Source organism: Triturus cristatus, chromosome 3_2 (genome assembly GCF_964204655.1).
Source record: "Triturus cristatus chromosome 3_2, aTriCri1.1, whole genome shotgun sequence".
NCBI lineage: Eukaryota > Metazoa > Chordata > Amphibia > Caudata > Salamandridae > Triturus > Triturus cristatus.
Window position 1 is genome coordinate 101,094,770 of NC_140584.1, and position 26,807 is coordinate 101,121,576.

Below are 26,807 nucleotides of genomic sequence, written 5' to 3' on the forward strand. Positions count from 1 at the left end.
TGGATTGTGCCTCATAAATGAATATCCAATTTTCAAAGCCTCACAGTGACCAAAATTGCCAATTTTACAGAATTTGCCTCCTACTCATAAGCTTCTATTTTTACCTATTTCAAGCAGGAAAATGACTCTAAACATACTTACTTTAGTTCCAAAAGTGATAATTCACATGCAATAGTCATTTACAGTCTAAAGATTAAACATTAAAAAGTCACCATTACTGACCATCTGGAGACAGTTCGACAGGTCCGGGGTCATTGTTTTTCATCAGAAAATTGATTTTTTGGACTGTACAAAAAATGATTCAAAATGTCAATTGGATCGTGCCTCATGTTTAATAACCACATTTTAAAGCCTCACTGGGACCAAAATTGTCATTTTTACAGACTTTGACTCCTAATCAGAATCTTCTATTTTGACCTATTTCGGGCAGGATAATTACTCTAAACACACTTACTTTAGTTCCAAAAGTGATAATTCACATGCAATATTCATTTACAGTCAAAAGATTAAACATTAAAAAGTCACCATTACTGACCATCTGGAGACGGTTCGACAGGTCCGGGGTCATTGTTTTTCATCATAAAATTTATTTTTTTGACTGTACAAAAAATGATTCAAAATGTCAATTGTATCGTGCCTCATGTTTAATAACCACCATATAAAGCCTCACAGTGACCAAAATTGCAATTTTACAGACTTTTCCTCCTACTCATAAGCTTCTATTTTTACCTATTTCGAGCAGGAAAATGACTCTAAACATACTTACTTTAGTTCCAAAAATGATAATTCACATGCAATAGTCATTTACAGTCAAAAGATTAAACATTAAAAAGTCACCATTACTGACCATCTGGAGACAGTTCGACAGGTCCAGGGTCATTGTTTTTCATCAGAAAATTGATTTTTTTGACTGTTCAAAAAATGATTCAAAATGTCAATTGGATCGTGCCTCATGTTTAATAACCACATTTTAAAGCCTCACAGTGACCAAAATTGCCATTTTACAGACTCTTCCTCCTACTCATAAGCTTCTATTTTTACCTATTTCGAGCAGGATAATGACTCTAAACACACTTACTTTAGTTCCAAAAGTGATAATTCACATGCAATAGTCATTTACAGTCAAAAGATTAAACATTAAAAAGTCACCATTACTGACCATCTTGAGACAGTTCGACAGGTCCGGGGGTCATTGTTTTTCATCAGAAAATTGATTTTTTGGACTGTACAAAAAATGATTCAAAATGTCAATTGGATCGTGCCTCATGTTTAATAACCACCTTTTAAAGCCTCACTGGGACCAAAATTGTCATCTTTACAGACTTTGACTCCTAATCAGAATCTTCTATTTTGACCTATTTCGGGCAGGAAAATGACTCTAAACACACTTACTTTAGTTCCAAAAGTGTTAATTCACATGCAATAGTCATTTACAGTCAAAAGATTAAACATTAAAAAGTCACCATTACTGACCATCTGGAGACTGTTCGACTGGTCCGGGGTCATTGTTTTTCATCAGAATTGTGGTACTTTGGACTGTACAAAAAATGATTCAAAATATTAATTGGATTGTGCCTCATAATGAATAACCAATTTTCAAAGCCTCACAGTGACTAATATTGCCATTTTACAGACTTTTCCGCCTACTCATAAGCTTCTATTTTGACCTGTTTCAAGCAGGAAAATGACTTTAAACACACTTATTTCAGTTCCAAAAGTTAAAATTCATATGGAATAATCTGTTACAGTCAAAAGATTAAACATTAAAAAGTCACCATTACTGACCATCTGGAGACAGTTCGACAGGTCCGGGGTCATTGTTTTTCATCATAAAATTTATTTTTTTGACTGTACACAAAATGATTCAAAATGTCAATTGGATCGTGCCTCATGTTTAATAACCACCTTTTAAAGCCTCACAGTGACCAAAATTGCCATTTTACAGACTTTTCCTCCTACTCATAAGCTTCTATTTTTACCTATTTCAAGCAGGAAAATGACTCTAAACATACTTACTTTAGTTCCAAAAGTGATAATTCACATGCAATAGTCATTTACAGTCTAAAGATTAAACATTAAAAAGTCACCATTACTGACCTTCTGGAGACAGTTCGACAGGTCCGGGGTCATTGTTTTTCATCAGAAAATTGATTTTTTGGACTGTACAAAAAATGATTCAAAATGTCAATTGGATCGTGCCTCATGTTTAATAACCACATTTTAAAGCCTCACTGGGACCAAAATTGTCATTTTTACAGACTTTGACTCCTAATCAGAATCTTCTATTTTGACCTATTTCGGGCAGGATAATTACTCTAAACACACTTACTTTAGTTCCAAAAGTGATAATTCACATGCAATATTCATTTACAGTCAAAAGATTAAACATTAAAAAGTCACCATTACTGACCATCTGGAGACGGTTCGACAGGTCCGGGGTCATTGTTTTTCATCATAAAATTTATTTTTTTGACTGTACAAAAAATGATTCAAAATGTCAATTGTATCGTGCCTCATGTTTAATAACCACCATATAAAGCCTCACAGTGACCAAAATTGCAATTTTACAGACTTTTCCTCCTACTCATAAGCTTCTATTTTTACCTATTTCGAGCAGGAAAATGACTCTAAACATACTTACTTTAGTTCCAAAAATGATAATTCACATGCAATAGTCATTTACAGTCAAAAGATTAAACATTAAAAAGTCACCATTACTGACCATCTGGAGACAGTTCGACAGGTCCAGGGTCATTGTTTTTCATCAGAAAATTGATTTTTTTGACTGTTCAAAAAATGATTCAAAATGTCAATTGGATCGTGCCTCATGTTTAATAACCACATTTTAAAGCCTCACAGTGACCAAAATTGCCATTTTACAGACTCTTCCTCCTACTCATAAGCTTCTATTTTTACCTATTTCGAGCAGGATAATGACTCTAAACACACTTACTTTAGTTCCAAAAGTGATAATTCACATGCAATAGTCATTTACAGTCAAAAGATTAAACATTAAAAAGTCACCATTACTGACCATCTTGAGACAGTTCGACAGGTCCGGGGGTCATTGTTTTTCATCAGAAAATTGATTTTTTGGACTGTACAAAAAATGATTCAAAATGTCAATTGGATCGTGCCTCATGTTTAATAACCACCTTTTAAAGCCTCACTGGGACCAAAATTGTCATCTTTACAGACTTTGACTCCTAATCAGAATCTTCTATTTTGACCTATTTCGGGCAGGAAAATGACTCTAAACACACTTACTTTAGTTCCAAAAGTGTTAATTCACATGCAATAGTCATTTACAGTCAAAAGATTAAACATTAAAAAGTCACCATTACTGACCATCTGGAGACTGTTCGACTGGTCCGGGGTCATTGTTTTTCATCAGAATTGTGGTACTTTGGACTGTACAAAAAATGATTCAAAATATTAATTGGATTGTGCCTCATAATGAATAACCAATTTTCAAAGCCTCACAGTGACTAATATTGCCATTTTACAGACTTTTCCGCCTACTCATAAGCTTCTATTTTGACCTGTTTCAAGCAGGAAAATGACTTTAAACACACTTATTTCAGTTCCAAAAGTTAAAATTCATATGGAATAATCTGTTACAGTCAAAAGATTAAACATTAAAAAGTCACCATTACTGACCATCTGGAGACAGTTCGACAGGTCCGGGGTCATTGTTTTTCATCATAAAATTTATTTTTTTGACTGTACACAAAATGATTCAAAATGTCAATTGGATCGTGCCTCATGTTTAATAACCACCTTTTAAAGCCTCACAGTGACCAAAATTGCCATTTTACAGACTTTTCCTCCTACTCATAAGCTTCTATTTTTACCTATTTCGAGCAGGAAAATGACTCTAAACATACTTACTTTAGTTCCAAAAATGATAATTCACATGCAATAGTCATTTACAGTCAAAAGATTAAACATTAAAAAGTCACCATTACTGACCATCTGGAGACAGTTCGACAGGTCCAGGGTCATTGTTTTTCATCAGAAAATTGATTTTTTTGACTGTTCAAAAAATGATTCAAAATGTCAATTGGATTGTGCCTCATGTTTAATAACCACCTTTTAAAGCCTCACAGTGACCAAAATTGCCATGTTACAGACTCTTCCTCCTACTCATAAGCTTCTATTTTTACCTATTTCGAGCAGGAAAATGACTCTAAACACACTTACTTTAGTTCCAAAAGTGATAATTCACATGCAATAGTCATTTACAGTCAAAAGATTAAACGTTAAAAAGTCACCATTACTGACCATCTTGAGACAGTTCGACAGGTCCGGGGTCATTGTTTTTCATCAGAAAGTTGATTTTTTGGACTGTACAAAAAATGATTCAAAATGTCAATTGGATCGTGCCTCATGTTTAATAACCACCTTTTAAAGCCTCACTGGGACCAAAATTGTCATTTTTACAGACTTTGACTCCTAATCAGAATCTTCTATTTTGACCTATTTCGGGCAGGAAAATGACTCTAAACACACTTACTTTAGTTCCAAAAGTGTTAATTCACATGCAATAGTCATTTACAGTCAAAAGATTAAACATTAAAAAGTCACCATTACTGACCATCTGGAGACTGTTCGACTGGTCCGGGGTCATTGTTTTTCATCAGAATTGTGGTACTTTGGACTGTACAAAAAATGATTCAAAATATTAATTGGATTGTGCCTCATAATGAATAACCAATTTTCAAAGCCTCACAGTGACTAATATTGCCATTTTACAGACTTTTCCGCCTACTCATAAGCTTCTATTTTGACCTGTTTCAAGCAGGAAAATGACTCTAAACACACTTATTTCAGTTCCAAAAGTTAAAATTCATATGGAATAATCTGTTACAGTCAAAATATTAAACATTAAAAAGTCACCATTACTGACCATCTGGAGACAGTTCGACAGGTCCGGGGTCATTGTTTTTCATCATAAAATTATTTTTTTTGACTGTACAAAAAATGATTCAAAATGTCAATTGGATCGTGCCTCATGTTTAATAACCACCTTTTAAAGCCTCACAGTGACCAAAATTGCCATTTTACAGACTTTTCCTCCTACTCATAAGCTTCTATTTTGACCTGTTTTGAGCAGGAAAATGACTCTAAACACACTTATTTTAGATCCAAAAGTGATAATTCACATGCAATAGTCATTAACAGTCAAAAGATTAAACATAACAAAAACTCACCAGTACTGACCATCTGGAGAAAGTTCGACAGGTCCAGAATCATCGTTTTTCATCAGAAAATTCATTTTTTGGACTCTACAAAAAATGATTCAAAATGTCAATTGGATCAGTCCTCATGTTGAATAACCCCTTTTAAAAAGCCTCACTGTGACCAAAATTGCCATTTTTACAGAATTTTCCTCCTACTCATAAGCTTCTATTTTGACCTATTTCAAGCAGGAAAAGGACTCTAAACACACTTATTTCAGTTCCAAAAGTTATAATTCATATACAATAATAATTTACAGTCAAAAGATTAAACATTAAAAAGTCACCATTACTGCCAATCTGGAGACAGTCCGACAGGTCCGGGGTCATTGTTTTACATCAGAAAATTGATTTTTTTGACTGTAAAAACAATGATTCAAAATGTCAATTGGATCGTGCCTCATGTTTAATAACCAATTTTCAAAGCCTCACAGTGACCAAAATTGCCATTTTACAGACTTTACCTACTACTCATTAGCTTCTATTTTTACCTATTTCGAGCAGAAAAATGACTCTAAACACACTTATTTCAGTTCCAAAAGTTATAATTCATATGCAATAGTCATTTACTGTCAAAAGATTAGACAAAAAAAAATCACCATTACTGACCATCTGGAGAATGTTCGACAGGTCCGGGGTCATTGTTTTTCATCATAATTTCGGTATTTTGGACTGTATAATAAATGATTCAAATTATTAATAGGATTGTGCCTCATAATGAATATCCAATTTTCAAAGCCTCACAGTGACCAAAATTGCAATTTTAGAGGCTTTTCCTACTACTCAGAAGCTTCTATTTTGACCTATTTCGAGCAGGAAAATGACTCTAAACACACTTATTTTAGTTCCAATAGTGACAATTCATATGCAATAGTCATTTACAGTCAAAAGATTAAACAAAAAAAAATCACCATTACTGACCATCTGGAGAATGTTCGACAGGTCCGGGGTCATCGTCTTTCATCATAATTTCGGTATTTTGGACTGTACAATAAATTATTCAAAATATTAATTGGATTGTGCCTCATAATGAATATCCAATTTTCAAAGCCTCACAGTGACCAAAATTGCCATTTTTACAGAATTTTCCTCCTACTCATAAGCTTCGATTTTTACCTATTTCGAGCAGGAAAATGCCTCTAAACATACTTACTTTAGTTCCAAAAGTGATAATTCACATGCAATAGTCATTTACAGTCAAAAGATTAAACATTAAAAAGTCACCATTACTGACCATCTGGAGACAGTTCGACAGGTCCGGGGTCATTGTTTTTCATCAGAATTGTGGTACTTTGGACTGTACAAAAAATGATTCAAAATATTAATTGGATTGTGCCTCATAATGAATAACCAATTTTCAAAGCCTCACAGTGACTAATATTGCCATTTTACAGACTTTTCCGCCTACTCATAAGCTTCTATTTTGACCTGTTTCAAGCAGGAAAATGACTCTAAACACACTTATTTCAGTTCCAAAAGTTAAAATTCATATGGAATAATCTGTTACAGTCAAAAGATTAAACATTAAAAAGTCACCATTACTGACCATCTGGAGACAGTTCGACAGGTCCGGGGTCATTGTTTTTCATCAGAAAATTGATTTTTTGGACTGTACAAAAAATGATTCCAAATGTCAATTGGATCGTGCCTCATGTTTAATAACCACCTTTTAAAGCCTCTCTGGGACCAAAATTGTCATTTTTACAGGATTTGACTCCTAATCAGAATCTTCTATTTTGACCTATTTCGGGCAGGAAAATGACTCTAAACACACTTACTTTAGTTCCAAAAGTGATAATTCACATGCAATAGTCATTTACAGTCAAAAGATTAAACATTAAAAAGTCACCATTACTGACTATCTGGAGACTGTTCGACAGGTCCGGGGTCATTGTTTTTCATCAGAATTGTGGTACTTTGGACTGTACAAAAAATGATTCAAAATATTAATTGGATTGTGCCTCATAATGAATAACCAATTTTCAAAGCCTCACAGTGACTAATATTGCCATTTTACAGACTTTTCCGCCTACTCATAAGCCTCTATTTTGACCTGTTTTGAGCAGGAAAATGACTCTAAACACACTTATTTTAGATCCAAAAGTGATAATTCACATGCAATAGTCATTAACAGTCAAAAGATTAAACATAACAAAAACTCACCAGTACTGACCATCTGGAGAAAGTTCGACAGGTCCAGAATCATTGTTTTTCATCAGAAAATTCATTTTTTGGACTCTACAAAAAATGATTCAAAATGTCAATTGGATCGGTCCTCATGTTGAATAACCCCTTTTTAAAAGCCTCACTGTGACCAAAATTGCCATTTTTACAGAATTTTCCTCCTACTCATAAGCTTCTATTTTGACCTATTTCAAGCAGGAAAAGGACTCTAAACACACTTATTTCAGTTCCAAAAGTTATAATTCATATACAATAATAATTTACAGTCAAAAGATTAAACATTAAAAAGTCACCATTACTGCCAATCTGGAGACAGTCCGACAGGTCCGGGGTCATTGTTTTACATCAGAAAATTGGTTTTTTTGACTGTAAAAAAAATGATTCAAAATGTCAATTGGATCGTGCCTCATGTTTAATAACCAATTTTCAAAGCCTCACAGTGACCAAAATTGCCATTTTACAGACTTTACCTACTACTCATTAGCTTCTATTTTTACCTATTTCGAGCAGAAAAATGACTCTAAACACACTTATTTCAGTTCCAAAAGTTATAATTCATATGCAATAGTCATTTACTGTCAAAAGATTAAACAAAAAAAAATCACCATTACTGACCATCTGGAGAATGTTCGACAGGTCCGGGGTCATTGTTTTTCATCATAATTTCGGTATTTTGGACTGTATAATAAATGATTCAAATTATTAATAGGATTGTGCCTCATAATGAATATCCAATTTTCAAAGCCTCACAGTGACCAAAATTGCAATTTTAGAGGCTTTTCCTACTACTCAGAAGCTTCTATTTTGACCTATTTCGAGCAGGAAAATGACTCTAAACACACTTATTTTAGTTCCAATAGTGACAATTCATATGCAATAGTCATTTACAGTCAAAAGATTAAACAAAAAAAAAATCACCATTACTGACCATCTGGAGAATGTTCGACAGGTCCGGGGTCATCGTTTTTCATCATAATTTCGGTATTTTGGACTGTACAATAAATTATTCAAAATATTAATTGGATTGTGCCTCATAATGAATATCCAATTTTCAAACCCTCACAGTGACCAAAATTGCCATTTTTACAGAATTTTCCTCCTACTCATAAGCTTCTATTTTTACCTATTTCGAGCAGGAAAATGACTCTAAACATACTTACTTTAGTTCCAAAAATGATAATTCACATGCAATAGTCATTTACAGTCAAAAGATTAAACATTAAAAAGTCACCATTACTGACCATCTGGAGACAGTTCGACAGGTCCAGGGTCATTGTTTTTCATCAGAAAATTGATTTTTTTGACTGTTCAAAAAATGATTCAAAATGTCAATTGGATCGTGCCTCATGTTTAATAACCACCTTTTAAAGCCTCACAGTGACCAAAATTGCCATGTTACAGACTTTTCCGCCTACTCATAAGCTTCTATTTTTACCTATTTCGAGCAGGAAAATGACTCTAAACACACTTACTTTAGTTCCAAAAGTGATAATTCACATGCAATAATCTGTTACAGTCAAAATATTAAACATTAAAAAGTCACCATTACTGACCATCTGGAGACAGTTCGACAGGTCCGGGGTCATTGTTTTTCATCATAAAATTATTTTTTTTGACTGTACAAAAAATGATTCAAAATGTCAATTGGATCGTGCCTCATGTTTAATAACCACCTTTTAAAGCCTCACAGTGACCAAAATTGCCATTTTACAGACTTTTCCTCCTACTCATAAGCTTCTATTTTTACCTATTTCGAGCAGGAAAATTACTCTAAACATACTTACTTTAGTTCCAAAAGTGATAATTCACATGCAATAGTCATTTACAGTCAAAAGATTAAACATTAAAAAGTCACCATTACTGACCATCTGGAGACAGTTCGACAGGTCCGGGGTCATTATTTTTCATCAGAAAATTGATTTTTTGGACTGTACAAAAAATGATTCCAAATGTCAATTGGATCGTGCCTCATGTTTAATAACCACCTTTTAAAGCCTCACTGGGACCAAAATTGTCATTTTTACAGGATTTGACTCCTAATCAGAATCTTCTATTTTGACCTATTTCGGCCAGGAAAATGACTCTAAACACACTTACTTTAGTTCCAAAAGTGATAATTCACATGCAATAGTCATTTAGAGTCAAAAGATTAAACATTAAAAAGTCACCATTACTGACTATCTGGAGACTGTTCGACAGGTCCGGGGTCATTGTTTTTCATCAGAATTTTTGTACTTTGGACTGTACAAAAAATGATTCAAAATATTAATTGGATTCTGCTTCATAATGAATAACCAATGTTCAAAGCCTCACAGTAACTAAAATTGCCATTTTACAGACTTTTCCGCCTACTCATAAGCTTCTATTTTGACCTGTTTTGAGCAGGAAAATGACTCTAAACACACTTATTTTAGATCCAAAAATGATAATTCACATGCAATAGTCATTTACAGTCAAAAGATTAAACATAAAAAAAACTCACCATTACTGACCTGTTTAACATCAGAATTTTGATATTTTGGACTGTAAAAAAAATTATTCAAAATGTTAATTGGATTGTGCCTCATAACGAATAACCAATTTTCAAAGCCTCACAGTGACCAAAATTGCCATTTTACAGACTTTACCTACTACTCATAAGCTTCTATTTTTACCTATTTCGAGCAGGAAAATGACTCTAAACACACTTATTTCAGTTCCAAAAGTTATAATTCATATGCAATAGTCATTTACTGTCAAAAGATTAAACAAAAAAAAATCACCATTACTGACCATCTGGAGAATGTTCGACAGGTCCGGGGTCATTGTTTTTCATCATAATTTCGGTATTTTGGACTGTATAATAAATGATTCAAATTATTAATAGGATTGTGCCTCATAATGAATATCCAATTTTCAAAGCCTCACAGTGACCAAAATTGCAATTTTAGAGGCTTTTCCTACTACTCAGAAGCTTCTATTTTGACCTATTTCGAGCAGGAAAATGACTCTAAACACACTTATTTTAGTTCCAATAGTGACAATTCATATGCAATAGTCATTTACAGTCAAAAGATTAAACAAAAAAAAAATCACCATTACTGACCATCTGGAGAATGTTCGACAGGTCCGGGGTCATCGTTTTTCATCATAATTTCGGTATTTTGGACTGTACAATAAATTATTCAAAATATTAATTGGATTGTGCCTCATAATGAATATCCAATTTTCAAACCCTCACAGTGACCAAAATTGCCATTTTTACAGAATTTTCCTCCTACTCATAAGCTTCTATTTTTACCTATTTCGAGCAGGAAAATGACTCTAAACATACTTACTTTAGTTCCAAAAATGATAATTCACATGCAATAGTCATTTACAGTCAAAAGATTAAACATTAAAAAGTCACCATTACTGACCATCTGGAGACAGTTCGACAGGTCCAGGGTCATTGTTTTTCATCAGAAAATTGATTTTTTGGACTGTACAAAAAATGATTAAAAATGTCAATTGGATCGTGCCTCATGTTTAATAACCACCTTTTAAAGCCTCACTGGGACCAAAATTGTCATTTTTACAGACTTTGACTCCTAATCAGAATCTTCTATTTTGACCTATTTCGGGCAGGAAAATGACTCTAAACACACTTACTTTAGTTCCAAAAGTGTTAATTCACATGCAATAGTCATTTACAGTCAAAGGATTAAACATTAAAAAGTCACCATTACTGACCATCTGGAGACTGTTCGACTGGTCCGGGGTCATTGTTTTTCATCAGAATTGTGGTACTTTGGACTGTACAAAAAATGATTCAAAATATTAATTGGATTGTGCCTCATAATGAATAACCAATTTTCAAAGCCTCACAGTGACTAATATTGCCATTTTACAGACTTTTCCGCCTACTCATAAGCTTCTATTTTGACCTGTTTCAAGCAGGAAAATGACTCTAAACACACTTATTTCAGTTCCAAAAGTTAAAATTCATATGGAATAATCTGTTACAGTCAAAATATTAAACATTAAAAAGTCACCATTACTGACCATCTGGAGACTGTTCGACAGGTCCGGGGTCATTGTTTTTCATCATAAAATTTATTTTTTTGACTGTACAAAAAATGATTCAAAATGTCAATTGTATCGTGCCTCATGTTTAATAACCACCTTTTAAAGCCTCACAGTGACCAAAATTGCCATTTTACAGACTTTTCCTCCTACTCATAAGCTTCTATTTTTACCTATTTCGAGCAGGAAAATTACTCTAAACATACTTACTTTAGTTCCAAAAGTGATAATTCACATGCAATAGTCATTTACAGTCAAAAGATTAAACATTAAAAAGTCACCATTACTGACCATCTGGAGACAGTTCGACAGGTCCGGGGTCATTGTTTTTCATCAGAAAATTGATTTTTTGGACTGTACAAAAAATGATTCCAAATGTCAATTGGATCGTGCCTCATGTTTAATAACCACCTTTTAAAGCCTCTCTGGGACCAAAATTGTCATTTTTACAGGATTTGACTCCTAATCAGAATCTTCTATTTTGACCTATTTCGGGCAGGAAAATGACTCTGAACACACTTACTTTAGTTCCAAAAGTGATAATTCACATGCAATAGTCATTTACAGTCAAAAGATTAAACATTAAAAAGTCACCATTACTGACTATCTGGAGACTGTTCGACAGGTCCGGGTTCATTGTTTTTCATCAGAATTGTGGTACTTTGGACTGTACAAAAAATGATTCAAAATATTAATTGGATTGTGCCTCATAATGAATAACCAATTTTCAAAGCCTCACAGTGACTAATATTGCCATTTTACAGACTTTTCCGCCTACTCATAAGCTTCTATTTTGACGTGTTTTGAGCAGGAAAATGACTCTAAACACACTTATTTTAGATCCAAAAGTGATAATTCACATGCAATAGTCATTAACAGTCAAAAGATTAAACATAACAAAAACTCACCAGTACTGACCATCTGGAGAAAGTTCGACAGGTCCAGAATCATTGTTTTTCATCAGAAAATTCATTTTTTGGACTCTACAAAAAATGATTCAAAATGTCAATTGGATCGGTCCTCATGTTGAATAACCCCTTTTTAAAAGCCTCACTGTGACCAAAATTGCCATTTTTACAGAATTTTCCTCCTACTCATAAGCTTCTATTTTGACCTATTTCAAGCAGGAAAAGGACTCTAAACACACTTATTTCAGTTCCAAAAGTTATAATTCATATACAATAATAATTTACAGTCAAAAGATTAAACATTAAAAAGTCACCATTACTGCCAATCTGGAGACAGTCCAACAGGTCCGGGGTCATTGTTTTACATCAGAAAATTGATTTTTTTTTACTGTAAAAAAAATGATTCAAAATGTCAATTGGATCGTGCCTCATGTTTAATAACCAATTTTCAAAGCCTCACAGTGACCAAAATTGCCATTTTACAGACTTTACCTACTACTCATTAGCTTCTATTTTTACGTATTTCGAGCAGAAAAATGACTCTAAACACACTTATTTCAGTTCCAAAAGTTATAATTCATATGCAATAGTCATTTACTGTCAAAAGATTAAACAAAAAAAAATCACCATTACTGACCATCTGGAGAATGTTCGACAGGTCCGGGGTCATTGTTTTTCATCATAATTTCGGTATTTTGGACTGTATAATAAATGATTCAAATTATTAATAGGATTGTGCCTCATAATGAATATCCAATTTTCAAAGCCTCACAGTGACCAAAATTGCAATTTTAGAGGCTTTTCCTACTACTCAGAAGCTTCTATTTTGACCTATTTCGAGCAGGAAAATGACTCTAAACACACTTATTTTAGTTCCAATAGTGACAATTCATATGCAATAGTCATTTACAGTCAAAAGATTAAACAAAAAAAAAAATCACCATTACTGGCCATCTGGAGAATGTTCGACAGGTCCGGGGTCATCGTTTTTCATCATAATTTCGGTATTTTGGACTGTACAATAAATTATTCAAAATATTAATTGGATTGTGCCTCATAATGAATATCCAATTTTCAAACCCTCACAGTGACCAAAATTGCCATTTTTACAGAATTTTCCTCCTACTCATAAGCTTCTATTTTTAACCTATTTCGAGCAGGAAAATGACTCTAAACATACTTACTTTAGTTCCAAAAGTGATAACTCACATGCAATAGTCATTTACAGTCAAAAGATTAAACATAAAAAAGTCACCATTACTGACCATCTGGAGACAGTTCGACAGGTCCGGGGTCATTGTTTTTCATCAGAAAATTGATTTTTTGGACTGTACAAAAAATGATTCAAAATGTCAATTGGATCGTGCCTCATGTTTAATAACCACCTTTTAAAGCCTCACTGGGACCAAAATTGTCATTTTTACAGACTTTGACTCCTTATCAGAATCTTCTATTTTGACCTATTTCGGGCAGGAAAATGACTCTAAACACACTTACTTTAGTTCCAAAAGTGATAATTCACATGCAATAGTCATTTACAGTCAAAAGATTAAACATTAAAAAGTCACCATTACTGACCATCTGGAGAGGGTTCGACAGGTCCGGTGTCATTGTTTTTCATCAGAATTTTTGTACTTTGGACTGTACAAAAAATGATTCAAAATATTAATTGGATTCTGCTTCATAATGAATAACCAATGTTCAAAGCCTCACAGTAACTAAAATTGCCATTTTACAGACTTTTCCGCCTACTCATAAGCTTCTATTTTGACCTGTTTTGAGCAGGAAAATGACTCTAAACACACTTATTTTAGATCCAAAAATGATAATTCACATGCAATAGTCATTTACAGTCAAAAGATTAAACATAAAAAAAACTCACCATTACTGACCTGTTTAACATCAGAATTTTGATATTTTGGACTGTAAAAAAAATGATTCAAAATGTTAATTGGATTGTGCCTCATAACGAATAACCAATTTTCAAAGCCTCACAGTGACCAAAATTGCAATTTTAGAGACTTTTCCTACTACTCAGAAGCTTCTATTTTGACCTATTTCGAGCAGGAAAATGACTCTAAACACACTTATTTTAGTTCCAATAGTGACAATTCATATGCAATAGTCATTTACAGTCAAAAGATTAAACAAAAAAAAAATCACCATTACTGACCATCTGGAGAATGTTCGACAGGTCCGGGGTCATCGTCTTTCATCATAATTTCGGTATTTTGGACTGTACAATAAATTATTCAAAATATTAATTGGATTGTGCCTCATAATGAATATCCAATTTTCAAAGCCTCACAGTGACCAAAATTGCCATTTTTACAGAATTTTCCTCCTACTCATAAGCTTCTATTTTTACCTATTTCGAGCAGGAAAATGACTCTAAACATACTTACTTTAGTTCCAAAAGTGATAATTCACATGCAATAGTCATTTACAGTCAAAAGATTAAACATTAAAAAGTCACCATTACTGACCATCTGGAGACAGTTCGACAGGTCCGGGGTCATTGTTTTTCATCAGAAAATTGATTTTTTGGACTGTACAAAAAATGATTCAAAATGTCAATTGGATCGTGCCTCATGTTTAATAACCACATTTTAAAGCCTCACTGGGACCAAAATTGTCATTTTTACAGACTTTGACTCCTAATCAGAATCTTCTATTTTGACCTATTTCGGGCAGGATAATTACTCTAAACACACTTACTTTAGTTCCAAAAGTGATAATTCACATGCAATATTCATTTACAGTCAAAAGATTAAACATTAAAAAGTCACCATTACTGACCATCTGGAGACGGTTCGACAGGTCCGGGGTCATTGTTTTTCATCATAAAATTTATTTTTTTGACTGTACAAAAAATGATTCAAAATGTCAATTGGATCGTGCCTCATGTTTAATAACCACCTTATAAAGCCTCACAGTGACCAAAATTGCCATTTTACAGACTTTTCCTCCTACTCATAAGCTTCTATTTTTACCTATTTCGAGCAGGAAAATGACTCTAAACATACTTACTTTAGTTCCAAAAATGATAATTCACATGCAATAGTCATTTACAGTCAAAAGATTAAACATTAAAAAGTCACCATTACTGACCATCTGGAGACAGTTCGACAGGTCCAGGGTCATTGTTTTTCATCAGAAAATTGATTTTTTTGACTGTTCAAAAAATGATTCAAAATGTCAATTGGATCGTGCCTCATGTTTAATAACCACCTTTTAAAGCCTCACAGTGACCAAAATTGCCATTTTACAGACTCTTCCTCCTACTCATAAGCTTCTATTTTTACCTATTTCGAGCAGGAAAATGACTCTAAACACACTTACTTTAGTTCCAAAAGTGATAATTCACATGCAATAGTCATTTACAGTCAAAAGATTAAACATGAAAAAGTCACCATTACTGACCATCTTGAGACAGTTCGACTGGTCCGGGGTCATTGTTTTTCATCAGAATTGTGGTACTTTGGACTGTACAAAAAATGATTCAAAATATTAATTGGATTGTGCCTCATAATGAATAACCAATTTTCAAAGCCTCACAGTGACTAATATTGCCATTTTACAGACTTTTCCGCCTACTCATAAGCTTCTATTTTGACCTGTTTCAAGCAGGAAAATGACTCTAAACACACTTATTTCAGTTCCAAAAGTTAAAATTCATATGGAATAATCTGTTACAGTCAAAATATTAAACATTAAAAAGTCACCATTACTGACCATCTGGAGACAGTTCGACAGGTCCGGGGTCATTGTTTTTCATCAGAAAATTGATTTTTTGGACTGTACAAAAAATGATTCCAAATGTCAATTGGATCGTGCCTCATGTTTAATAACCACCTTTTAAAGCCTCTCTGGGACCAAAATTGTCATTTTTACAGGATTTGACTCCTAATCAGAATCTTCTATTTTGACCTATTTCGGGCAGGAAAATGACTCTGAACACACTTACTTTAGTTCCAAAAGTGATAATTCACATGCAATAGTCATTTACAGTCAAAAGATTAAACATTAAAAAGTCACCATTACTGACTATCTGGAGACTGTTCGACAGGTCCGGGTTCATTGTTTTTCATCAGAATTGTGGTACTTTGGACTGTACAAAAAATGATTCAAAATATTAATTGGATTGTGCCTCATAATGAATAACCAATTTTCAAAGCCTCACAGTGACTAATATTGCCATTTTACAGACTTTTCCGCCTACTCATAAGCTTCTATTTTGACGTGTTTTGAGCAGGAAAATGACTCTAAACACACTTATTTTAGATCCAAAAGTGATAATTCACATGCAATAGTCATTAACAGTCAAAAGATTAAACATAACAAAAACTCACCAGTACTGACCATCTGGAGAAAGTTCGACAGGTCCAGAATCATTGTTTTTCATCAGAAAATTCATTTTTTGGACTCTACAAAAAATGATTCAAAATGTCAATTGGATCGGTCCTCATGTTGAATAACCCCTTTTTAAAAGCCTCACTGTGACCAAAATTGCCATTTTTACAGAATTTTCCTCCTACTCATAAGCTTCTATTTTGACCTATTTCAAGCAGGAAAAGGACTCTAAACACACTTATTTCAGTTCCAAAAGTTATAATTCATATACAATAATAATTTACAGTCAAAAGATTAAACATTAAAAAGTCACCATTACTGCCAATCTGTTGACAGTCCAACAGGTCCGGGGTCATTGTTTTACATCAGAAAATTGATTTTTTTTTACTGTAAAAAAAATGATTCAAAATGTCAATTGGATCGTGCCTCATGTTTAATAACCAATTTTCAAAGCCTCACAGTGACCAAAATTGCCATTTTACAGACTTTACCTACTACTCATTAGCTTCTATTTTTACGTATTTCGAGCAGAAAAATGACTCTAAACACACTTATTTCAGTTCCAAAAGTTATAATTCATATGCAATAGTCATTTACTGTCAAAAGATTAAACAAAAAAAAATCACCATTACTGACCATCTGGAGAATGTTCGACAGGTCCGGGGTCATTGTTTTTCATCATAATTTCGGTATTTTGGACTGTATAATAAATGATTCAAATTATTAATAGGATTGTGCCTCATAATGAATATCCAATTTTCAAAGCCTCACAGTGACCAAAATTGCAATTTTAGAGGCTTTTCCTACTACTCAGAAGCTTCTATTTTGACCTATTTCGAGCAGGAAAATGACTCTAAACACACTTATTTTAGTTCCAATAGTGACAATTCATATGCAATAGTCATTTACAGTCAAAAGATTAAACAAAAAAAAAAATCACCATTACTGACCATCTGGAGAATGTTCGACAGGTCCGGGGTCATCGTTTTTCATCATAATTTCGGTATTTTGGACTGTACAATAAATTATTCAAAATATTAATTGGATTGTGCCTCATAATGAATATCCAATTTTCAAACCCTCACAGTGACCAAAATTGCCATTTTTACAGAATTTTCCTCCTACTCATAAGCTTCTATTTTTACCTATTTCGAGCAGGAAAATGACTCTAAACATACTTACTTTAGTTCCAAAAATGATAATTCACATGCAATAGTCATTTACAGTCAAAAGATTAAACATTAAAAAGTCACCATTACTGACCATCTGGAGACAGTTCGACAGGTCCAGGGTCATTGTTTTTCATCAGAAAATTGATTTTTTTGACTGTTCAAAAAATGATTCAAAATGTCAATTGGATCGTGCCTCATGTTTAATAACCACCTTTTAAAGCCTCACAGTGACCAAAATTGCCATGTTACAGACTCTTCCTCCTACTCATAAGCTTCTATTTTTACCTATTTCGAGCAGGAAAATGACTCTAAACACACTTACTTTAGTTCCAAAAGTGATAATTCACATGCAATAGTCATTTACAGTCAAAAGATTAAACATTAAAAAGTCACCATTACTGACCATCTTGAGACAGTTCGACAGGTCCGGGGTCATTGTTTTTCATCAGAAAATTGATTTTTTGGACTGTACAAAAAATGATTCAAAATGTCAATTGGATCGTGCCTCATGTTTAATAACCACCTTTTAAAGCCTCACTGGGACCAAAATTGTAATTTTTACAGACTTTGACTCCTAATCAGAATCTTCTGTTTTGACCTATTTCGGGCAGGAAAATGACTCTAAACACACTTACTTTAGTTCCAAAAGTGTTAATTCACATGCAATAGTCATTTACAGTCAAAAGATTAAACATTAAAAAGTCACCATTACTGACCATCTGGAGACGGTTCGACTGGTCCGGGGTCATTGTTTTTCATCAGAATTGTGGTACTTTGGACTGTACAAAAAATGATTCAAAATATTAATTGGATTGTGCCTCATAATGAATAACCAATTTTCAAAGCCTCACAGTGACTAATATTGCCATTTTACAGACTTTTCCGCCTACTCATAAGCTTCTATTTTGACCTGTTTCAAGCAGGAAAATGACTCTAAACACACTTATTTCAGTTCCAAAAGTTAAAATTCATATGGAATAATCTGTTACAGTCAAAATATTAAACATTAAAAAGTCACCATTACTGACCATCTGGAGACAGTTCGACAGGTCCGGGGTCATTGTTTTTCATCATAAAATTATTTTTTTTGACTGTACAAAAAATGATTCAAAATGTCAATTGGATCGTGCCTCATGTTTAATAACCACCTTTTAAAGCCTCACAGTGACCAAAATTGCCATTTTACAGACTTTTCCTCCTACTCATAAGCTTCTATTTTTACCTATTTCGAGCAGGAAAATTACTCTAAACATACTTACTTTAGTTCCAAAAGTGATAATTCACATGCAATAGTCATTTACAGTCAAAAGATTAAACATTAAAAAGTCACCATTACTGACCATCTGGAGACAGTTCGACAGGTCCGGGGTCATTGTTTTTCATCAGAAAATTGATTTTTTGGACTGTACAAAAAATGATTCCAAATGTCAATTGGATCGTGCCTCATGTTTAATAACCACCTTTTAAAGCCTCACTGGGACCAAAATTGTCATTTTTACAGGATTTGACTCCTAATCAGAATCTTCTATTTTGACCTATTTCGGCCAGGAAAATGACTCTAAACACACTTACTTTAGTTCCAAAAGTGATAATTCACATGCAATAGTCATTTAGAGTCAAAAGATTAAACATTAAAAAGTCACCATTACTGACTATCTGGAGACTGTTCGACAGGTCCGGGGTCATTGTTTTTCATCAGAATTGTGGTACTTTGGACTGTACAAAAAATGATTCAAAATATTAATTGGATTGTGCCTCATATGAATAACCAATTTTCAAAGCCTCACAGTGATTAATATTGCCATTTTACAGACTTTTCCGCCTACTCATAAGCTTCTATTTTGTCCTGTTTTGAGCAGGAAAATGACTCTAAACACACTTATTTTAGATCCAAAAGTGATAATTCACATGCAATAGTCATTAACAGTCAAAAGATTAAACATAACAAAAACTCACCAGTACTGACCATCTGGAGAAAGTTCGACATGTCCAGAATCATCGTTTTTCATCAGAAAATTCATTTTTTGGACTCTACAAAAAATGATTCAAAATGTCAATTGGATCGGTCCTCATGTTGAATAACCCCTTTTAAAAAGCCTCACTGTGACCAAAATTGCCATTTTTACAGAATTTTCCTCCTACTCATAAGCTTCTATTTTGACCTATTTCAAGCAGGAAAAGGACTCTAAACACACTTATTTCAGTTCCAAAAGTTATAATTCATATACAATAATAATTTTCAGTCAAAAGATTAAACATTAAAAAGTCACCATTACTGCCAATCTGGAGACAGTCCGACAGGTCCGGGGTCATTGTTTGACATCAGAAAATTGATTTTTTTGACTGTAAAAACAATGAGTCAAAATGTCAATTGGATCGTGCCTCATGTTTAATAACCAATTTTCAAAGCCTCACAGTGACCAAAATTGCCATTTTACAGACTTTACCTACTACTCATTAGCTTCTATTTTTACCTATTTCGAGCAGAAAAATGACTCTAAACACACTTATTTCAGTTCCAAAAGTTATAATTCATATGCAATAGTCATTTACTGTCAAAAGATTAAACAAAAAAAAAATCACCATTACTGACCATCTGGAGAATGTTCGACAGGTCCGGGGTCATCGTTTTTCATCATAATTTCGGTATTTTGGACTGTGCAATAAATTATTCAAAATATTAATTGGATTGTGCCTCATAATGAATATCCAATTTTCAAACCCTCACAGTGACCAAAATTGCCATTTTTACAGAATTTTCCTCCTACTCATAAGCTTCTATTTTTAACCTATTTCGAGCAGGAAAATGACTCTAAACATACTTACTTTAGTTCCAAAAGTGATAACTCACATGCAATAGTCATTTACAGTCAAAAGATTAAACATAAAAAAGTCACCATTACTGACCATCTGGAGACAGTTCGACAGGTCCGGGGTCATTGTTTTTCATCAGAAAATTGATTTTTTGGACTGTACAAAAAATGATTCAAAATGTCAATTGGATCGTGCCTCATGTTTAATAACCACCTTTTAAAGCCTCACTGGGACCAAAATTGTCATTTTTACAGACTTTGACTCCTTATCAGAATCTTCTATTTTGACCTATTTCGGGCAGGAAAATGACTCTAAACACACTTACTTTAGTTACAAAAGTGATAATTCACATGCAATAGTCATTTACAGTCAAAAGATTAAACATTAAAAAGTCACCATTACTGACCATCTGGAGAGGGTTCGACAGGTCCGGTGTCATTGTTTTTCATCAGAATTTTTGTACTTTGGACTGTACAAAAAATGATTCAAAATATTAATTGGATTCTGCTTCATAATGAATAACCAATGTTCAAAGCCTCACAGTAACTAAAATTGCCATTTTACAGACTTTTCCGCCTACTCATAAGCTTCTATTTTGACCTGTTTTGAGCAGGAAAATGACTCTAAACACACTTATTTTAGATCCAAAAATGATAATTCACATGCAATAGTCATTTACAGTCAAAAGATTAAACATAAAAAAAACTCACCATTACTGACCTGTTTAACATCAGAATTTTGATATTTTGGACTGTAAAAAAAATGATTCAAAATGTTAATTGGATTGTGCCTCATAACGAATAACCAATTTTCAAAGCCTCACAGTGACCAAAATTGCCATTTTACAGACTTTACCTACTACTCATAAGCTTCTATTTTTACCTATTTCGAGCAGGAAAATGACTCTAAACACACTTATTTCAGTTCCAAAAGTTATAATTCATATGCAATAGTCATTTACTGTCAAAAGATTAAACAAAAAAAAATCACCATTACTGACCATCTGGAGAATGTTCGACAGGTCCGGGGTCATTGTTTTTCATCATAATTTCGGTATTTTGGACTGTATAATAAATGATTCAAATTATTAATAGGATTGTGCCTCATAATGAATATCCAATTTTCAAAGCCTCACAGTGACCAAAATTGCAATTTTAGAGACTTTTCCTACTACTCAGAAGCTTCTATTTTGACCTATTTCGAGCAGGAAAATGACTCTAAACACACTTATTTTAGTTCCAATAGTGACAATTCATATGCAATAGTCATTTACAGTCAAAAGATTAAACAAAAAAAAAATCACCATTACTGACCATCTGGAGAATGTTCGACAGGTCCGGGGTCATCGTCTTTCATCATAATTTCGGTATTTTGGACTGTACAATAAATTATTCAAAATATTAATTGGATTGTGCCTCATAATGAATATCCAATTTTCAAAGCCTCACAGTGACCAAAATTGCCATTTTTACAGAATTTTCCTCCTACTCATAAGCTTCTATTTTTACCTATTTCGAGCAGGAAAATGACTCTAAACATACTTACTTTAGTTCCAAAAGTGATAATTCACATGCAATAGTCATTTACAGTCAAAAGATTAAACATTAAAAAGTCACCATTACTGACCATCTGGAGACAGTTCGACAGGTCCGGGGTCATTGTTTTTCATCAGAAATTGATTTTTTGGACTGTACAAAAAATGATTCAAAATGTCAATTGGATCGTGCCTCATGTTTAATAACCACATTTTAAAGCCTCACTGGGACCAAAATTGTCATTTTTACAGACTTTGACTCCTAATCAGAATCTTCTATTTTGACCTATTTCGGGCAGGATAATTACTCTAAACACACTTACTTTAGTTCCAAAAGTGATAATTCACATGCAATATTCATTTACAGTCAAAAGATTAAACATTAAAAAGTCACCATTACTGACCATCTGGAGACGGTTCGACAGGTCCGGGGTCATTGTTTTTCATCATAAAATTTATTTTTTTGACTGTACAAAAAATGATTCAAAATGTCAATTGGATCGTGCCTCATGTTTAATAACCACCTTATAAAGCCTCACAGTGACCAAAATTGCCATTTTACAGACTTTTCCTCCTACTCATAAGCTTCTATTTTTACCTATTTCGAGCAGGAAAATGACTCTAAACATACTTACTTTAGTTCCAAAAATGATAATTCACATGCAATAGTCATTTACAGTCAAAAGAATAAACATTAAAAAGTCACCATTACTGACCATCTGGAGACAGTTCGACAGGTCCAGGGTCATTGTTTTTCATCAGAAAATTGATTTTTTTGACTGTTCAAAAAATGATTCAAAATGTCAATTGGATCGTGCCTCATGTTTAATAACCACCTTTTAAAGCCTCACAGTGACCAAAATTGCCATTTTACAGACTCTTCCTCCTACTCATAAGCTTCTATTTTTACCTATTTCGAGCAGGAAAATGACTCTAAACACACTTACTTTAGTTCCAAAAGTGATAATTCACATGCAATAGTCATTTACAGTCAAAAGATTAAACATGAAAAAGTCACCATTACTGACCATCTTGAGACAGTTCGACAGGTCCGGGGTCATTGTTTTTCATCAGAAAATTGATTTTTTGGACTGTACAAAAAATGATTCAAAATGTCAATTGGATCGTGCCTCATGTTTAATAACCACCTTTTAAAGCCTCACTGGGATCAAAATTGTAATTTTTACAGACTTTGACTTCTAATCAGAATCTTCTATTTTGACCTATTTCGGGCAGGAAAATGACTCTAAACACACTTACTTTAGTTCCAAAAGTGTTAATTCACATGCAATAGTCATTTACAGTCAAAAGATTAAACATTAAAAAGTCACCATTACTGACCATCTGGAGACGGTTCGACTGGTCCGGGGTCATTGTTTTTCATCAGAATTGTGGTACTTTGGACTGTACAAAAAATGATTCAAAATATTAATTGGATTGTGCCTCATAATGAATAACCAATTTTCAAAGCCTCACAGTGACTAATATTGCCATTTTACAGACTTTTCCGCCTACTCATAAGCTTCTATTTTGACCTGTTTCAAGCAGGAAAATGACTCTAAACACACTTATTTCAGTTCCAAAAGTTAAAATTCATATGGAATAATCTGTTACAGTCAAAATATTAAACATTAAAAAGTCACCATTACTGACCATCTGGAGACAGTTCGACAGGTCCGGGGTCATTGTTTTTCATCATAAAATTATTTTTTTTGACTGTACAAAAAATGATTCAAAATGTCAATTGGATCGTGCCTCATGTTTAATAACCACCTTTTAAAGCCTCACAGTGACCAAAATTGCCATTTTACAGACTTTTCCTCCTACTCATAAGCTTCTATTTTTACCTATTTCGAGCAGGAAAATTACTCTAAACATACTTACTTTAGTTCCAAAAGTGATAATTCACATGCAATAGTCATTTACAGTCAAAAGATTAAACATTAAAAAGTCACCATTACTGACCATCTGGAGACAGTTCGACAGGTCCGGGGTCATTGTTTTTCATCAGAAAATTGATTTTTTGGACTGTACAAAAAATGATTCCAAATGTCAATTGGATCGTGCCTCATGTTTAATAACCACCTTTTAAAGCCTCACTGGGACCAAAATTGTCATTTTTACAGGATTTGACTCCTAATCAGAATCTTCTATTTTGACCTATTTCAGCCAGGAAAATGACTCTAAACACACTTACTTTAGTTCCAAAAGTGATAATTCACATGCAATAGTCATTTAGAGTCAAAAGATTAAACATTAAAAAGTCACCATTACTGACTATCTGGAGACTGTTCGACAGGTCCGGGGTCATTGTTTTTCATCAGAATTGTGGTACTTTGGACTGTACAAAAAATGATTCAAAATATTAATTGGATTGTGCCTCATAATGAATAACCAATTTTCAAAGCCTCACAGTGATTAATATTGCCATTTTACAGACTTTTCCGCCTACTCATAAGCTTCTATTTTGTCCTGTTTTGAGCAGGAAAATGACTCTAAACACACTTATTTTAGATCCAAAAGTGATAATTCACATGCAATAGTCATTAACAGTCAAAAGATTAAACATAACAAAAACTCACCAGTACTGACCATCTGGAGAAAGTTCGACAGGTCCAGAATCATCGTTTTTCATCAGAAAATTCATTTTTTGGACTCTACAAAAAATGATTCAAAATGTCAATTGGATCGGTCCTCATGTTGAATAACCCCTTTTAAAAAGCCTCACTGTGACCAAAATTGCCATTTTTACAGAATTTTCCTCCCACTCATAAGCTTCTATTTTGACCTATTTCAAGCAGGAAAAGGACTCTAAACACACTTATTTCAGTTCCAAAAGTTATAATTCATATACAATAATAATTTACAGTCAAAAGATTAAACATTAAAAAGTCACCATTACTGCCAATCTGGAGACAGTCCGACAGGTCCGGGGTCATTGTTTTACATCAGAAAATTGATTTTTTTGACTGTAAAAACAATGATTCAAAATGTCAATTGGATCGTGCCTCATGTTTAATAACCAATTTTCAAAGCCTCACAGTGACCAAAATTGCCATTTTACAGACTTTACCTACTACTCATTAGCTTCTATTTTTACCTATTTCGAGCAGAAAAATGACTCTAAACACACTTATTTCAGTTCCAAAAGTTATAATTCATATGCAATAGTCATTTACTGTCAAAAGATTAAACAAAAAAAAAATCACCATTACTGACCATCTGGAGAATGTTCGACAGGTCCGGGGTCATCGTTTTTCATCATAATTTCGGTATTTTGGACTGTACAATAAATTATTCAAAATATTAATTGGATTGTGCCTCATAATGAATATCCAATTTTCAAACCCTCACAGTGACCAAAATTGCCATTTTTACAGAATTTTCCTCCTACTCATAAGCTTCTATTTTTAACCTATTTCGAGCAGGAAAATGACTCTAAACATACTTACTTTAGTTCCAAAAGTGATAACTCACATGCAATAGTCATTTACAGTCAAAAGATTAAACATAAAAAAGTCACCATTACTGACCATCTGGAGACAGTTCGACAGGTCCGGGGTCATTGTTTTTCATCAGAAAATTGATTTTTTGGACTGTACAAAAAATGATTCAAAATGTCAATTGGATCGTGCCTCATGTTTAATAACCACCTTTTAAAGCCTCACTGGGACCAAAATTGTCATTTTTACAGACTTTGACTCCTTATCAGAATCTTCTATTTTGACCTATTTCGGGCAGGAAAATGACTCTAAACACACTTACTTTAGTTCCAAAAGTGATAATTCACATGCAATAGTCATTTACAGTCAAAAGATTAAACATTAAAAAGTCACCATTACTGACCATCTGGAGAGGGTTCGACAGGTCCGGTGTCATTGTTTTTCATCAGAATTTTTGTACTTTGGACTGTACAAAAAATGATTCAAAATATTAATTGGATTCTGCTTCATAATGAATAACCAATGTTCAAAGCCTCACAGTAACTAAAATTGCCATTTTACAGACTTTTCCGCCTACTCATAAGCTTCTATTTTGACCTGTTTTGAGCAGGAAAATGACTCTAAACAAACTTATTTTAGATCCAAAAATGATAATTCACATGCAATAGTCATTTACAGTCAAAAGATTAAACATAAAAAAAACTCACCATTACTGACCTGTTTAACATCAGAATTTTGATATTTTGGACTGTAAAAAAAATGATTCAAAATGGAAATTGGATTGTGCCTCATAACGAATAACCAATTTTCAAAGCCTCACAGTGACCAAAATTGCCATTTTACAGACTTTACCTACTACTCATAAGCTTCTATTTTTACCTATTTCGAGCAGGAAAATGACTCTAAACACACTTATTTCAGTTCCAAAAGTTATAATTCATATGCAATAGTCATTTACTGTCAAAAGATTAAACAAAAAAAAATCACCATTACTGACCATCTGGAGAATGTTCGACAGGTCCGGGGTCATTGTTTTTCATCATAATTTCGGTATTTTGGACTGTATAATAAATGATTCAAATTATTAATAGGATTGTGCCTCATAATGAATATCC